This window comes from Adiantum capillus-veneris, chromosome 14, assembly GCF_014529385.1.
Source record: "Adiantum capillus-veneris isolate H3 chromosome 14, ASM1452938v2, whole genome shotgun sequence".
Classification (NCBI taxonomy): Eukaryota; Viridiplantae; Streptophyta; class Polypodiopsida; order Polypodiales; family Pteridaceae; genus Adiantum; species Adiantum capillus-veneris.
The window spans coordinates 7,088,326-7,095,665 of record NC_140944.1 but is presented as its reverse complement, the minus strand read 5'-3'; the positions used below and the strand labels follow the sequence as shown (position 1 = coordinate 7,095,665).

General features: G+C 41.6%; 1 long non-coding RNA gene across 1 annotated transcript; it reads right to left on the bottom strand.

Moving 5' to 3' along the window:
* Positions 1–5,026: 5,026 nt before the first annotated feature.
* Positions 5,027–6,895, bottom strand: LOC147441847 (uncharacterized). Its single transcript, XR_015190274.1, has 2 exons — positions 6,740–6,895; positions 5,027–5,455 (listed from the first exon to the last, which is right to left on the bottom strand). It is a non-coding gene; the product is annotated as an uncharacterized LOC147441847 (long non-coding RNA).
* Positions 6,896–7,340: the final 445 nt, after the last annotated feature.

Below are 7,340 nucleotides of genomic sequence, written 5' to 3'. Positions count from 1 at the left end.
ATTCAAGAAATAAATGTGACAAACACTGTTGCAGAGGATGACAGTCTAGTGTCAGGAGACATCTACTTCTTGAAGAATACAATGGACTCAGCTCTTCTTACAGCATCTGATGGAAATGCACTGAGTGACTGGATTATAGACTCAGGGGCATCACTTCATGTGTCTCCAAACAAGGAGTGGTTTACCTCTTATGTGACCACTAAAGATCATGTTCGGCTAGGCAATGGGCAGACATGTGAGATCTTAGGTGTTGGAGATGTTCAATTGAAGTTTGAGAATGGCTCCTCTTTCACGCTGGAAAATGTGAGACATGTTCCCGCAATTACAAAGAGCTTGATCAGCACAGGTTTACTTGATGATGCTGGCTACGTCACCACTTTTGGACAGAACATGTGGAAGATATTCAAGGGTTCTATGGCAGTAGCACATGGAGTAAAGTCTGGAGGACTTTACATGATTTATGTATCAAATGTCTCTAAAAATGTAATCAATGTAACCGAGCAGCCGGACGTTTCTTTGTGGCATAGCCAGTTAGGACATATGTTCAAGAAGGGAATGGAAATCTTGTCTCGTTCTGGTTATTTGCCTGGCTTGTCATTTAATGATTTTGAATTCTATGAACATTGTCCGTATGGTAAGCAAACACAGCAGCCACATAAGCATAGAAGGAGTATAAGAGATACACAGTTGGCACTTGTTCATAGTGATTTGTGTGGACCTATGCCTAACCTATCTCTAGGGGGAGCTTCTTACTTTATGACATTTATAGATGATTACTCGAGGAAAGTATGGGTTTACTTTCTCAAGCACAAGGATGAAGCGTTTAGTGTTTTCAAAACGTTTGTGACACTTGTGGAGAATCAGAGTGGCAAGAACCTTAAATGCTTACGCACTGACAATGGTGGAGAGTATGTTTCAAAGGCCTTTCAGGACTTTTGTGAGTCAAAAGGTATAAAACGTGAACTTACTAGTCCTTACAATCCTCCTCAAAATGGTGTTGCTGAGAGGATGAATAAGACCATACAAGAGAAGGTCAGAAGTATGTTGTCTAATGCACAACTGCCAAATGGGTTTTGGGCTGAAGCTGTATCAACAGCTGTTCATCTTATAAATAGATCTCCTAGCAAGGTTTTGCAGAAGGATTCAGCGGCAGAGATGGTATGGTCAGGCAAAATTCCCTCATACAAGCATCTCAGAGTCTTTGGCTATGAGGCATATACTCACGTTCCAAAGGAATTTAGGAACAAACTTGAGCCAAAGAGTAGAAAGTTCATCTTTCTAGGCTATGGTAATTCTGGTGAGATGGGGTACAGACTTTGGGATCTTGAATCCAGAAAGGTTATCCGCAGCAATGATGTTCACTTTAATGAAGCCAAATATCATTCTAAACCAGAGAAGGTTGAGGAGATTAGAAGAGTTGTCTTCTAAGAAGATGGAGTTGCACGTGCAAGACAAAATGTCAGGGCTCAAGAGGAGCAAGGACAAGATAGAGTGGAACCACAGGTTGTGGCTGAGCCTCAGCCACCTATTTTGTGTAAATCGGGACGGATCTCACGACCTCCTGATCGGTTTGTTCCATCTATGAACTATGTCATGTTGACTGATTGCAATGAGCCTTCATGTTACACGGAAGAAGTGCAGATGAAGGACTCCGGGAATTGGCAATTGGCCATGCAGTCAGAGATGATAGCTCTGCATAAAAACCAGACATGGAAGTTAGTTAAATTACCACAGGGCAAAAAGGCTCTACCTTGTAAATGGGTTTACAGGTATAAGATCACCGCTCATGATAGTCAGCCAAAGTACAAAGCAAGGCTTGTTTCCAAGGGCTTTAAGCAAGAACAAGGCATTGACTTTGATGAAGTCTTCTCTCCGTTGGTCAAGATGACTACATTGAGATGCTTTCTTGCATTGGTTGCCATATTAGATTTGGTGTTGCACCAAATGGATGTCAAGACAGCGTTCTTGCATGGTGATTTAGATGTGGAAATTTACATGCAGCAACCAGAAGGGTTTGTTGAGAAAGGCAAGGAAGATTTGGTATGCCAGTTGTTAAAGAGTCTTTATGGCTTAAAACAATCACCGAGGGCATGGTACCATAAGTTCCACAAGTTTATGCTTTCTCAAGGCTACAAACGTAGTGAGTTCGATCAGTGTCTATAAACAAAGAAGGCTAAGGATGGCAGTTGGCTGATCCTTATTTTGTATGCGGATGACATGTTGATTGCTGTCAAGCACTTGGAAGAAATTTCAGCTTTGAAGTCCAAGATGGCAAAATCGTTTGACATGAAAGACATGGGTGAGGCAAGTCATATACTTGGTATGCGCATTGAGAGAGACAGATCAAAGAAGTTGATTTGGTTATCTCAAACAGAGTATATTGACAAGGTTTTGCAACGTTTCAATATGGAGAAGGGAAAGGCATTGAGTGTTCCATTGCCACCATATGTGAAACTTAGCAAACAAGATTGTCCTGTGTCTGAGGAAGAACAGACTGAAATGGATAAGATTCCATATGCGTCTGCAGTGGGTAGTTTGATGTATGCAATGATTGCTACTCACCCAGACATTGCATTTGCAGTGGGAGTAGTAAGTCGATACATATCAAACCCAGGCAAGAAACATTGGGAGACAGTGAAAGGAATATTGAGATACCTGAAAGCTACAAAGAGTATGCGTATATGCTATGGGAGTCAAGAGCTAAGTGTAAAGGGTTTTACAGACTCGGATTATGTAGGTGACTTAGACAACCGAAGGTCTACGTTAGGGTATGTCTTTACATTGGCTGGTGGAGCAGTATCATGGCGTTCTAGATTACAAGATTGTGTTACTCAGTCTACTACAAAGGCTGAATATGTTGCAACATCAGAGGCATGCAAAGAATCAATTTGGCTTAATCGACTAGTAACAGATTTGGGAATCAAAGAAGAGATGCCTGTGTTATATTGTGATAGTCAAAGTGCTATACAATTGGCTCACAATCCGGTTTATCACTCAAAGACAAAGCCTGTGGATGTGAAGTATCATTTCATCAGAGAAATGCTCGAGGATAAGCAACTTCAGCTTGTCAAAGTTCACACCACAGAAAATCCTGCTGATCTACTTACAAAAGGACTTCCCTCAGAGAGCTTTGCGCATTTTCGCAAGCAGTTAGGTGTAGGGTAGTACATCTCTTGTATATTAGCTTGTATAGTAGCTTCTCTCACACTTAAAGTACCACATTGGACTTTAAGTGGGAGGTTGTTGGGGTATAAATCCGAATGTGGTCGCCCAGGTAAGTGGGCAGGCCGCCAGGTATGTACACATATTCTTTTGTTAAAACCTAATAAGAACTCACTATGCTCTACACATTACAGTAGAGCGAGTTCACCATATCGTCGTGCTCTTCTTCTGGCACTCTCTCTCGCGTCGCACTTCCGCTCGTACTCCTTCACTACTCGGTGTGTATACTCAAGTTTGCTCCTCTCTCTCTCTCTCTCTCTCTCTCTCTCTCTCTCTCTCTCTCTCTCTTCTTGAAGCTCATGATCAAGAGAATCCTTGAATTGTAGTAGCAAATGGTTTTCCAGCTTAAGAATGTCTCTACTCCAAGGTTTTGTGTATAGCCTAATAGACCTTTCATACCATTTCCTACAAATCTCATATGAAGAACATTTGAACAATGGTAGGGTACATTTGGTGATGGGGTCTATGGGATACAATCTACCATCTGCCCATAGATCAACATGCTTCTTTTTTATTCTAATCTCATTGCTTCTATGACAGAAGGAGGAGTTTCACAAAACCTATTTCTTTTGCAGAGAAGTTGTGTGTGTGTGTGTGTGTGTGTGTGTGTGTGTGTGTAGGGGGGAGAGAGAGAGAGAGAGAGAGAGAGAGAGAGAGAGAGAATAAGAAAAAGAAAAAGAAGTAGAGAATTTTCAATGAGTTATGGTCAATTGCAAGAGACCTCAACATCCATGTGACGAGTCTTGGTAGAGACAAGTGTAAAGCTAAGTTGAGCACAAACCCCGGGGATTCACTATTAGTAATGGGGGGATGTCACATGCGTGCATCAAAATTAGAGAAACCCCCCTACGTACGATATCTTACATGCTAACCTACCCTCTACATACGGACAAGATAAAGACGTTCTCGCAATGAGCCATTCCCCCTCATACGGATTTTGTATGCAAATGGCCCACTATTTTATGTATACTAGTAAACATAACAATTTTAGAAGCACATGCTTTTGCAAAAATACATGTTGAACTGCAAATGAACAAAAGTGTAGATTTTAGTGTGTTTTATTTTGCAATAGATGTTAAGAGAACAAACCAGGAAAAACAACAAATGTAATGAATACTAAATTAAAATAAACCAATAGATTCACTGTAATTTGTCAAAAGACGGACATCATTTCCCCAGTAAACAGATACAAATCTCAGTCTCAAAACAAATGATACTAGCCACCTACTCAGTAGGCTTCCCACATGGGATTTAAGGCACACATATGAAATGGATTGTTCTCTAAATAACAAATAATGGTATGCTCATAAACAACCATGGAAAACTTCAACTTATTAAATCAAAACACATTACAAAAGGTATTAACTTACCTTTTTTTCTCTAAATGTATCTCTTTCTTATTAAAATCTCTCTCTCTCTCTCTCTCTCTCTCTCTCTCTCTCACACACACACACACACACACACATATCATGTACCAAACTCAAACGTTTCTATTCATTCTAACTTTTGCAAACAATGTGTAATAGAGTAATAGAACTATAAAATAAAGGCAAACTTAAAAGTCTTCTGATTTTTAGGTCAAAATTTGAAGCTTTTGCTAAAAGCGTTTTCAATTCACTTTAAGGAAAGCTTGCAATCAAGCTGGGTTATTAAAATTCCGAAGGACCAAAGACGAAACTCTTGAAGAGAAATTAAATAAACGATCTAAATAACTTTTGTTTAACAAAGAACCAGAGTCTAGAGACCAATAGCAAGAAAAGAGCACAGCAAAAAGCGACTTCATATGAAAAGAACCACTTACCAATGAATCACAAAGCCAATGATTAGGTAGAAGATTGTCTCAAGCTCTCTGAGGCTCATCATTTTCCTCCTCATCATCAGAGGAAGGGGACTATCAAATACAAGTAGCACTAATGTCACCAATAGAAACAAGTAACCAAGCCTCTTTCTCTGTGATAGCAACACTTTAGATAGAACTTACAAAGGCAAACATTTACGATGCCAAATCCTAGGTATCTATGATATACACCAAACTGCAGATCCCATTCTTCTTTGACTTCCCCTTTGCCTTATTTGCAGCATTTTTTCATGGGACATGCAAACCCCTTTCCTTCCTTGATGGACTTTGCCAAAACAGCTCTGTCACACTGGTGTCCGTGTCTTTTGAAATCATCTCTACCACACAATCTGAATTATAAAAGTGACGACGCATGGCTGCATCACACAAGTAGACCTACCCAAATGGCTCCAAATTAATAATAACTCCATGCAAAAGAATGCGAGGTTAGGCAATCCCCAATTAGCAATTTTTTGCTTCTACACAATATATGTGTCAAACAAATTGAAACCTGAGAAACTTCTCCATGAAATATTTTCTTTACACTTAAACAACAAAGGAGTTCCATGAAAGGAAAGAGGTATGTCTGCATGGCAAATGTCAAGTACATTGATGGAAGGGGGATGGAAGGGGAATATCCTATCCACAAAATAACACCTGCATTATAGTTTAGAATAAAAGATCGCAATTTGCAAACATTCAGACCTCTTGAGCAGCACCAGCCTAGTCATCTGAGCATCCCAATCGTCCATGGGCATAGCACTAGTGCTCCTTGAACTCTTGTCCATTCTCCGTATTAACAACACAATGATAATCATTTTCCCCTGAATCTATTTAAATCTAGACATAGGAAGCAAGAGTGTGATAAAGGACTTGGCAGCCACTCTTAGGGTGTCGACGCACCTCTCCTTCAGCCTTGCTAAAACCTAATGTGGAGCAATGAGAATCATCGGCACCACCCGCACCCTTATTCAGATGAAATGATTACAAGAATGGGCTATCACAACTATTAAAGCATGCAAAATATCAATTTCGCTGTTCGTACAAAAACGTGATAAGATGTCCTCTCCCTATTGAAAAGCAGCAATGCACCAAACCTCACTCCAGAAAGGGTTCCACTAATTGCATGGGCATCTACTGATGCAACTCGATCATCGTAGTGATGCTCCAGTATAATCACCTGAGGTCAGACCTACTGAGGCGCGCAAGCAATGTCAGGATTTTTGGGGCTGAAGATCAGTAGAACTAGTACCGCTCACTCACACACTTACTTGTGGAGCAAGTTGTTCCAAGCCTACTGTCAAGCGCACAGGGCAATGTCGGAATATTCGGGCATGTTGCTTAGTAGAACTAGTATCGCATGTTGGATATGCTCACTCACGCAGTTGCTTGTCAAGCAAGCTGTTCCAGACCTGTTGTCGGGGGCACATGGTTAACGAGGCAAGCGTTCAAGCGGTGCCTACTGTCGGGTGCACAAGGGTACCAGGAAAGCGTGCTTTGGACACGCTGCGGAGCTCTCGCCAAGCTTGAGAGATAGTAAGGGCAAAGTTATGCCTTACGCCTCCCCCCCCCCCCCCCCCCCCGGGCCCCAACAGGGCTGCCCATCGCTCGAGGGGAGACCTGTGGAAGGAAGAGATCTATGGTTAGCGAGAGAGAGAGAGAGAGAGAGAGAGCAGTTACTTGAGCCGTGTAGAGTCCTATGGTCTACAAAGTGCATCGTTGCTTGCACGTTGTCGACCATGGTAGATTGCACACTCAAGCTCGTGAGTCACAGAGTTGAGAGCTCTAGTCCTCATGCTTGCCCACACCGTAGTCTCTTCCCATTGTAAGGTCAAATCCAAATCTCTAAAATCTGAGATTCCAAATTCCACTAAAGTCCACTCAAAATTTAGGGTGTTTACACATAACCATTTTTAAGCGGGCACCTATCGAGAACATGGCGGACTTTTTGAAGAGAATTGATAACACATCACCATTTCATCACACATCAAAAGCAAAGCTCTCATTGGTTGATATGGGATGGACATGTCTCCACCATATTTGGGCAAGCAAAACCCCCCATCCAAAAGCATACTCAAAATGGCGTCGAGCTGGTTGCCAACAAGGACATGGCATGCAGCTTCGTTTGGCGATGTGTATGCAGTTTTGCTGCCATTTCCTAGTCTCAGCACACAGCACACAAGGGACGAGTGTGAGGACCTTAGTTAGGGGATACGTAAGAGGGAATCTTTCAGCTATTTAATACATAAGTCAACTTGGTGATGAAGGTGCCGCGAAAAGC